The 10,263-nt window shown below is 33.6% G+C and overlaps 1 protein-coding gene across 1 annotated transcript in view; it reads right to left on the bottom strand.

The window, feature by feature from the left end:
- The window catches only part of Htr2c (5-hydroxytryptamine receptor 2C), a 207,780-nt gene that overhangs the window by 177,264 nt on the left and 20,253 nt on the right, over nt 1–10,263 (bottom strand). The gene's annotated exons all lie outside the window — the stretch shown is intronic.

Here is a 10,263-nt window from a genome sequence, read left to right as displayed (position 1 = left end):
CAAGTAGTAGGAGTGGGTGGGTAAGGGAGCAGGGGCGGGGGGGGTATAGGGAACTTTCGGGATAGCATTTGAAATGTGAATAAAGAAAATAATAATAATAATAATAATAATAATAATAATAATAATAAAGAATGTTAGAAAAAATAAAGCCCTATCAGAGTTAAAGATTCTACAAGGCTGAAAAAAAAACTGGACTGTTTCCAGTCTGAAATGATAGAAAAATAGACACTATCATGATAACATAGCCTTTAGTCCCAGTAAATGTAGACAAATCTCTGTTAGTTCTAGGGCAACCTGGTCTACACAGTGAGACTCTGTCCAGAAAAACAAAACTAAACTGAAAACAAGAGAAGACAAAACAAACAAGAAAGTTTTCATCAAGAAGAAAAATTGACATAGTGTATAACATAAAAGGTACCTATGCAAAGGGCTTGAATGGCACATAGGAAATAAATGCCTAATGAGATGAGCAAAGTAACAGCAAAATAGGGATATGCTACATGAAAATATATAAGGGCACTTTCTGGAGGAGCTGTAGCTGGAATGCAGGCGTCAGTCGATCTCTACCTCTTTGTTCATGCATGATCTAAATACTTAGGACCACACTATTCTAATGTTTGTTTCTTGTTGCCTAATTCTCATCAATAAAATCACGGAAACCTTGAGAGGTCAGAGATCCTGATGAACATTTCATTTCAATCCCATTAGTCCCTGATAGTGCTGACAGTGTAAGAGGAGCTGTTTCAGCATAATTAAAGGATATTCTTGTATTATTATCCAACTAGCACCCAGACACTTTATGCTACTCATTTTTTAATTGCAATCTTCATAGAAAGAAAGGGAAGAGGGAAAAACCTGCAATCTGATTTTAAAAAAAATAGCATTAAGTAAGAGGTCTGGGATCTCCTTTCAATCAGATGTTTACAACAAATTGTGTGAAAACTTATGAATAATTTAGAGCAATGAACAGCATATTTTCTCTGTGGCAAAGGTGTTTTGATATGTTAATTGGAGTGTTTTGCTTTTTTTCAAAAGTAGGTTACGCCATTTTTAGTTTTGATGCAAACTTAATGCATTATCTATTAATATGAAGAGTCAAATTAACAATCTTAGATTTTTATACTTTTTGAAAAACCATAAACTGAGAACTTTTTATGCTCTCTATGGCATGGATATCATGAAATATAATGATGACAGAGCTCTGGATCTGTATTTGCTAATGATTACTTTTCAAATGGTCACCAACCTACTTCAGGAGGCTTTTGAGAACCTGGTTCTTCTTTTCCCTTCCCAGAATTTAGTGAATAGCCTGTCTCACAGCTATAATTCTACCATAGGGACTCAAAATCAGTGTATTGTGGAAAAGATATTAAATATTTTTAAAGTCCACAATTCAGTTTTAGATGATAGCAATAACATTAAAGAAATTTGTCTGAGAACAGGCCATCAAATATAATATAGGGTACATGGAAACTACATAAAAATCTGATTAATTACTTCACTTTCATTTGCTCAGTTGGGAAACCTAATATATAAGTCAATTCTATGAACTGGTAGATAGTAAGAAAGGAAGAACCCAATTTAGTCAGCCAGAGATACAGCTCAGTAGTCATCCACTTGCCTACTATGTGCAAGGCCTTGGATTCAAACCACAAAAGGAAATGGTTGTCTGATAGTAAAAGAGGACTGTAGGTAGACTGTAAGTTTCTAAAAGTTGTGCCTTTGGAAAAAGAAAACCACCTCGACCACACCATTCTCAATACCTGAAAACAACCCACCTGGTGGCAAGACAGCCACCTGGTGACCAAGCCAGTCAGTTACAGGTTTAAACAATACAGAGCCCTATACCTAGAGACATCTGTATAACATACAGATGAGAAATCTAGTGCTGTATTTCTATGTACTTGTAGGATTTTCTTCTGGGGGGAATGGCTATCCATACTGCCAACATCCCCTAATCGGCATCTTCTTCTTGACACATTCTCTCACTTTACCTACTTCACCTTTATTCCTCTTTCTTGTTTAACATAAGTTCACAGGTAACATCCACTCTGTTCTCAACGCTTATTGGCTCCCATGAGCTCCCACAAAGATACACGTCTCAAATCATATGCTTTGAAATACACTTCCTTCTGGCCTTTCCACACTCCCAGGCCAATTCTGTCTTCAGTTTTAAGCTCAGAACTTATTTCATATTGCTGACATACAAGCTACCCTCTAGTTGCTGATCTCTTGTGATCTCATAGTGCCTTACTTGATCTTTCTTTTCAGTAATAAGTTTTTAACTAGATATTTTCCAAGAGGCTTGATCACTTTAAAAATTTGTTCTGTTTCAACCCTGATACCTCAACAATATGGCTGCCAAAACAGAACCCAAAGAAATACTACAATAATAGGCATGCGGACACAGAAGTGGAAAATCTCACTGGACCCTACACCCAAACAAATCTAAAAGGTCCTACCCTTTCAGGCAACTAAACAATGCTGAGGAAAGAAGTCTTCCCTAGGGACTGGTTGTCTGACTGTTTATCCACTACTGATTGGTGATTCTTCAAGTCATATATATATATATATATATATATATATATATATATATATATACTAGTAATACAATAGGGAGTAAACATGATGAATTCACATACTATGCAGCACATATCTACCTGTATACTTCTCTATATATCCATATATATTCATATACATGAATATATATAAGGCACAAGAAAGTACAAGAAAGAGAAGTAACAATAACAATTGGAAAAGAGGTCATGAGTTTAAGAGGACTGGGTGGTTGAAGGGAGGGCGAGATGGTGTAAGTATATTTTAATTAAAAATAAATATATATTTTAGTTCTATTTTTGCTTTTGGTTTTTTTAAAAGATTGGTTTATTTATTATATATACAGCATTTTGCCTGCAGGCCAGAAGAGGGCACCAGATATCATTGTAGATGGTTATGAGCCACCATGTGGTTACTGGGAATTGAACTCAGGACCTCTGAAAGAGCAGCCAGTGCTATTAACCACTGAGCCATCTCTCTGCCCCCTAGTTCTATCTTTGCTTGGTAAATTTGAAGATGTCTCTGAAATATTAGGAGTCTGTGTTAGAGATGCATGGTCATTATTTTTACTTTTAGAATCAGTGATTATGGTTATACAGTAACATAAAGATCTTTTCATAACCTAAAAATATGACTTTTCCTTTAAAGGAAGACGTGCCAGAATCATCAAAGTGAATATTCATTAAAAAGCAGTAAGAAGAGGTAAACAGTGTGAGGAAGTTATGCTGCACTCAAGTGTTAGCACATCAAGTCCCAAAATAAGCTGTTAATATAATTGTCAAAAATATAGTAGAATAAAGACAATCATTTGTGCTTTTATGTCCAGGGGAACATGATGTGTTTTCTTAAAATCAATTACCAGATAAGTGTATGTCCAACTCAAAGGAAGCAAAGATCTGCAGAAATGTAAGGTTTTAAAAATACCAAAGAATGAAAATGAGTAATTCATTAACCTTCATCTAACATTTATTAAAAACATTTACTGAACACTTTCTTGCTGTGGGTAAACATTGCTTAAACCATTAAAAGACAACTTTTCAGTTGGGACCCCACTAAATTTGTAGACTCAATAATATTATGAATATTATTTTTTTGTTAAGTCTAAAAATATTAAGAACCATCTGTTGAAATCTTAAAGCGCAAGCTTCAGGAACAAGGAAAAAGAAAGTAGTGTAGTATTAAAAAACAAACAAACAAAAAAATTTTTCAGAAAGTTGCAGACAAGTGTTGCATTTTACAAGCATTCGAAACTATGCCATTTTGTGGACAAAAACTGTTTTCTGGCTACAAATACCATGTTCCTTTCCCACTAAGTAGCCAGAAGCATCAGCCATCTGGTTTGACCTTATTTATAAGTAAAAGGTATTTTTTCAAGAATATGCATAGGAGTTTTAATAATTACCAAATTGTTGCTATAAGTTAAAAAGTTCAAGGAGTTCTGTTTATGATATTTCTATGACACACTTATGTTATCCTGAATTCTACATGATTGTTAAGGTAATTTGGCTTGAGAAATTTCTGAACTCTTCTAAAAACCAGGTGTATGTGTATACCACAATATGTGTGTAGAGCTCGGGTACACCTTGTGGATGCAATCAGATCATCAGTGTCCACAGTAAGCATGTTTACAAACTTTGTCATCTTGCAGAGCAGGGTTAGAAGTTTGGATGGAGCAAATTATAATAGTTATAATGATAGAAAGGAAATAATGCTACTTATCTGGTTTGTAACTAGAATGTATTTGATAATTAATGCTACTGAGTTTATGTGAACTGATTTCATTAAGCAAGTCTAGTGGAGTAGTGCATTAATCATTGGTAATAAAAACTAGTTTAATTACAATGTTATGAAATTTGGAGGAAATAGCACTTATCACATCCAACCTCATGCCTGACAGTGGCATAGTTTATATGATATCTCTACAAAATATCACAATTAACTTGATGATAGACTTTTGTCATCTGTCCTTTAAGTGATTCACATGCTTAACAAACAGACACACACACCAAACAAGCAACTGTTATTTCCTATGCCTATATTTGCTATTCATGATAACTTTGATATAACCGTGACAGCTTACCTTTCATCATTAAAATCATTTAAGTTGGGCATGTGGTTCGTGGCTATAATTGTAAGCATTAAGGAGGCTGAAGTTTGAGGACTAAGCAATGGTCAAGGCTGTCCTGGGTAACATGGTACAGTAAGTCCCCTTTTCAAAGCAAAATTAGAACAGAATAAGCAATCTCAAATTTTCTACCTAAGGATTTAGACAATTTGTTTTGGCTTGATGAACAAAACTGGAGGAAATTATTTCTTATATTAACTGGCAGGAAATCTAGAATTTCTCCAATGAAGAAGAGTTGAGATTTTTCACATTTTATTTATAACCTACAGTCGCTGACTAGGATAGGTCAGATTTTCCTATCTTTGTAGTCTAAGCAGCAATAAAATTCGGCTATTTGTTATAGCATTGAAAAGACTCTTTAATAGTGTATATAGTAGGATCTCTGTAAGTTTTTAATCCTCTTTAGCAGTTTTGTAACACACACCTTGGAATCACTTGGCTAAAGTGACTGGAAGTGGGGAAAGTTGCATGAGATAGGAAATGGGAAGAGATTCAGAGAGGAATCCAGAAAGAACTACGAAATATGTTAGTTTTCTATTTGATATTCTGTTTTTCGTATTTCTTTCTTTTCTTTCTTTTTTTTTCTGGTTTTTTGAGACAGATTTTCTCTGTATAGCCCTGGCTGTCCTGGAACTCACTTTGAAGACAAGGCTGGCCTCGAACTCAGAAATTCGCCTGCCTCTGCCTCCCAAGTGCTGGGATTAAAGGTGTGCGCCACCATGCCTGGCTGTTTTTCATATTTCTAACTCTGGGATTTTTATGAAGTATCTATGAAAAAAATTTCCACCAAATGAAGTTATACCTATTTCAAACATTCCATAAGGCTATATTGGATGGTGAGAACGTTGATGCTGTGTGGGGGTCAGAATGCTGCATTTCCATAAGGAAGTTAACTTGGGTTCTCTTGTTCCTGTGAATAGCATTTTTTTTTATTCCCCTCCTTTGTGTGTTACTTAACATGTTGTAACTATATTGGGCAAACCTGGTGGAATATATGAGCAGAACTCTAACTTCTACTAATTCAAAAGTGAAGAAAGTCATCAAATAATATCCGAGGACTAGAGCAAGAAATGCTTCAGTTATCTGTAGCCCACCTACTTGGGGTATTTGAAAAGGGTTTGACTAATGGCTTTGTTTTGTTACTATACCAACTTTTTGAAATTGTTAATCTACTGGTATAGAGTATTTGAATCTGTGTTCCCAGGTCACAGTAATGGATATATGGCTTCAGAATAAACTATTTCTTCTTCCCTTTGAGATCAATACTGTGCATTTTTGCATGAACGCATTTCATCATCTTAGCCCACTACTACCATCAAGGAATGAACAGAAAAACCTACCAAGCCCACAAGCTCCTCTTAGCTCATCAGCAATGTCTGGCAGCCCCTTGACCTTTTGTAGAGATCACTTTCTAAAGTCCTCACTTCTTTGTTCTTAGGGACCCCTCTTTCAATCTGCTGTGTGCTTCCTAACAATGGGAAAACTGTCTTTAAAGGCTTGCTCTGGCTGTGAATTCAATGTTCTTTTCACACATCAACACTGAAGTTTCCAACTCAGATGATTTCTACAAATGTTTCCACAAAGCTTTTAGTTTTGAAGAGTTCGCAGCCACTTCTAAAGCCTGACCTTTCTATTATAGTGCCTCAATCATTTCTGTCCCCTTTCTCTCTTCATGACAGACCAGTCCTTTGCTGGAATTCCAAAATGCAGAATTTAATAACATTCCCCACTGTTCACTCACCATGCTTGATACCACCACTCATTCACGTTTTAAGCTAGTTCAATGTTCATATTGAGGAATTCCCACCTCATTGAACCTTCTCGGCCCAAGAGGAGCTTACTTTTCTCACATATAGTTGATGCTTTAATTTCTCTAAACATACCAATGTTCTTCCTTATTTCTTTTTGTCTTTTAATTCCTAGGTACTTGCCTAGAAAATCCTTACACCTTCAAGTCCTAACTCAACTGTCACATTTCTGCAGAGCTCATCATTCTTATAGTACCCACTAAAATGAGGAGCCACTATTTGTTAGTAATTGTTGCTCTAGTTGGAAGAACTGCAAATTAACCATAGACCACTTTGATGCAGAAGCCAAAAATAGGGTTCAGTTTGTACTCAGTTGAAAAAATAATCAAATGTCAATAATATGGAGTGATGTTTAGTATTCAGATTTCAGTGGACTGTTAATGAGGTTATTATTTGCACCTAGCTCTAACTGTAGGATGTCTGTGACCATCTCTGAGCTTTAAAGGCAAAGCTAATCTGTGAGAGTCCACATGGTTCCCAACATCCAAAGTCTGGATTAGGAAAAGTTATTGACTCTTACTTTCTGACCTTGGTTCAAATTTAGTTTATGGAAACTTGGGAGCTTGTTAGAAACATAGAGTTTAACATCACCAAACCTATTGAGTCAGGATCCCCGAGATGATTTTAGCCACAAAGGACTATTATTCATCATGCTGTATTGAAATAGTTTGTCAAAACTCAACAGTTTTAATATAAAGAGGAAAGGTGACTAGGATCATAAAATGCATGAATCAGAACAGATACATTAAATTTAAGACAAATTTGAGATTTTGCAAAATACTAAAGGTCAACTCAATTGGACAGAAATAAAATAAGAAAATGATGTAAAATTAAATAGCTCCAAACTAAAGTTGTCTCTGATGTTTTTGTTCTGTTCTATTTTCAATTTGGCTTCAAACTGTTTATGTAGGAATCATTAGCCTTTAAACCATGAGACACTTGACTTATTTCTAGAGTGCCTAGTATGCATTTCTGGAAACCAAACCAAACCAAACCAAACCAAACCAAACCAAACCTCTGTGCTTTATTAACTGCATTGCATGTATTTAAGATCTAATATTTTAAAATAATAAAATTTAGTATTGATATGTTTGTGTGATGAAATCTTTGATCAAGAAATCTATTTATACACATGTATTCACTAACTTTTTTGTAGTCATTAAAGTTATTATAAACTGTTTGGCTACTTAACTTTCAAAAATTTGTAACTTTCATTTATTTTGCAAATGGTGAAACTTTTTTTTTAAAAAAAGAACATATTTGTTTTAAACTGTCATGTTAGTCTTGCCAGCTTTTGCCACGGGGTAGTTCAAATAAAAATGTATCCATACTGTTCACAGTTTTAAAATTTCTAGTTAGCTCATTTAGATTACATGCATTTAAGTATATATAATTATATTTCTACATAGTTATTGGGCAACAAGGAGTATTTTAAATTTCTAGACAAGCAGAATCAAGACAATCTTTTGAGTTTAACTTAGTGTAAATTAGGATGGATTACAATTTAGATTATCAATAAAAGTAAATAATATATACAATGCCAGAATAGAAAGCTTCAAACTTACCCATGCTTAAAATATACTATGCATGTGAACTTTTTAAAAACTATACTTGATTGAATATTTCTCTTCTAGAGGTATTATTTTATCATTGTTATTTTATCATATATCTTCCATAACTATTGTGATACTGGTTATTGAGTATGTATTACATGTAGCACCCTATGTTCTTATTGTGATACAAATGTGTCATCAACATAGAACATAATGATATTCCACTAATTAGCACTGAATCCTTTGATTCCTCCACACCTCTCTGCATATATATATGTATATATATATATATATATATATATATATTAATTTATCAAAGTGAAGAGTTGAAGAGTAAAAATTGTATAAAATATAATATATGTAAATATGATAAAGTACAAGAAATTTAAATATTTAAATAATTTTGAAAAACACATTACTACATAATGCATAGTAAAATAATGGAACTCTACAATGAGAAATCTTGAATTTATTTTTAACATCGTAAGTCCACATAGTTAAAAATGAAAGTTCTTTCATTTTTAATGCACGTGTCAAAAAGAGTGATAAGTATAAATGTGTTGGTGCTCTTCACTACATGAACTGTTCAGAGAAAGAACCTTCACTACTGTTATCATGTTACAGAAAAAAAAAAGCCTAAACAGTGTTTACCTTAAATACTTACTAGTATTGCAAACTTTATCCTGTTCAGGAGGAACACAGCTGTCCAATTGAAAATTAGCCATTTTTCAAAAGAGACGTTGAATACCATTAACCAAACCATTACCTCAGGGATTATATATGTATATGTATGTATATATGTATACATCATATTTCTGTGTTTGATTCTGTAGAGCTATAGAGAAGTTATTACAAACTTTGGTGGCTAGTTGAAACAAAACACATGAACCTAGGTTTATTTTGTAAACATTATTGATTCTTATATATTTTAAAATAGTTACAGAAGCTCAAAAATCCTGTTACTAGTGTGCTTGCCCAGCAAAAGCAAATAATCCTTGTAGGTGAATAGGTATATAGGTATTACAATAGCTCTCTTGATGCTCATCCATATACAGCAAATATTAGTGTATTAAGAATATTAGCTACATCATTGCAACAAACAACTAGTCTTCAACCAGTTTTTGTAGGTGGTTGGAAATACAGTTTTCAAGTTTCTGACATGTTCTAGCATGGTGAGATGTTTGGGGAAATAAAGTAAGCCAAAACTTTATATAACAATATGAATTTGAAGCTAAATTTTGCTTTTGAGCTCTTTAGAGGATTCAAGTTTTGGAGGAATGTGTTAGAACATGTAAGTTCTTACTACTTTATATTAAATTTACATATCATTTTTTCTTATAGCTGAATAAAACCCAATTATCAGCAAAATTCCAGGGAGCGAAATAGAAAACACAATTGGTTGACTTTACATTGTGGTGAGACTGACCTTGGTTTTCATCACTGAACAGGGCTTATAATGCTGGTGATCAATATGAGATGACCTTGTGTGAATACCATATAATCTTACCTGGACATACATGCTAACCTATTTTACCAATAGAATGAAAGTATCTGAGGTACATTTCAATGTTCATAAACTTACAGTGTGATTCCTCCTACTGCAGCACTTCACAATTTTATACTTTATCCCCTTTGAATTTCCTGTAAGGATTTACTTTTGTACCAAATGGAAAAATATTGAAAGCATAATAGAAACTTTTTAGTATACATTAATAAGAAGTATTATTTTTCCATCACATCAAATAAAGATATGTTTAATAACCTGGCAGGACAGTTTGAGGTTGGCTTTTTGACTACTGGGCACATTTTAATGTAGCCATTTTATATACCTGCTTTGCTGGAAAAAAAAGTTACTGAAGTCTTCTTTCAATTATTTTTTTTATCGTCAGTTATGTGTGTAGCAGACATCCCCATTCCCAGCTCTATTTCCATCTTAATATCTCTTAAGTTTGGATAGGCTTTCATTTTTCATTTTAATTTTGTATACCTTATTTTTTACATAATTATATATTAACACTTTATTAAAATACCTCTATCAAACGCCCCTATAATTATGGATTAGATTCCACAATCATCAATTCCTCCTCCAAACCTACTCTTTTAAGTTCATTTTGTGATATTAACTATGTAAATAGGACTGTGAAAAGGCTCAGCTATTTAATTAACCATTCTCCTTTCTTCTCTCTCTTCTCTCTCTCTCTCTCTCTCTCTCTCTCTCTCT

This window comes from Mus pahari, chromosome X, assembly GCF_900095145.1.
Source record: "Mus pahari chromosome X, PAHARI_EIJ_v1.1, whole genome shotgun sequence".
Classification (NCBI taxonomy): Eukaryota; Metazoa; Chordata; class Mammalia; order Rodentia; family Muridae; genus Mus; species Mus pahari.
This window is presented reverse-complemented; position numbering and strand designations above follow the sequence as displayed.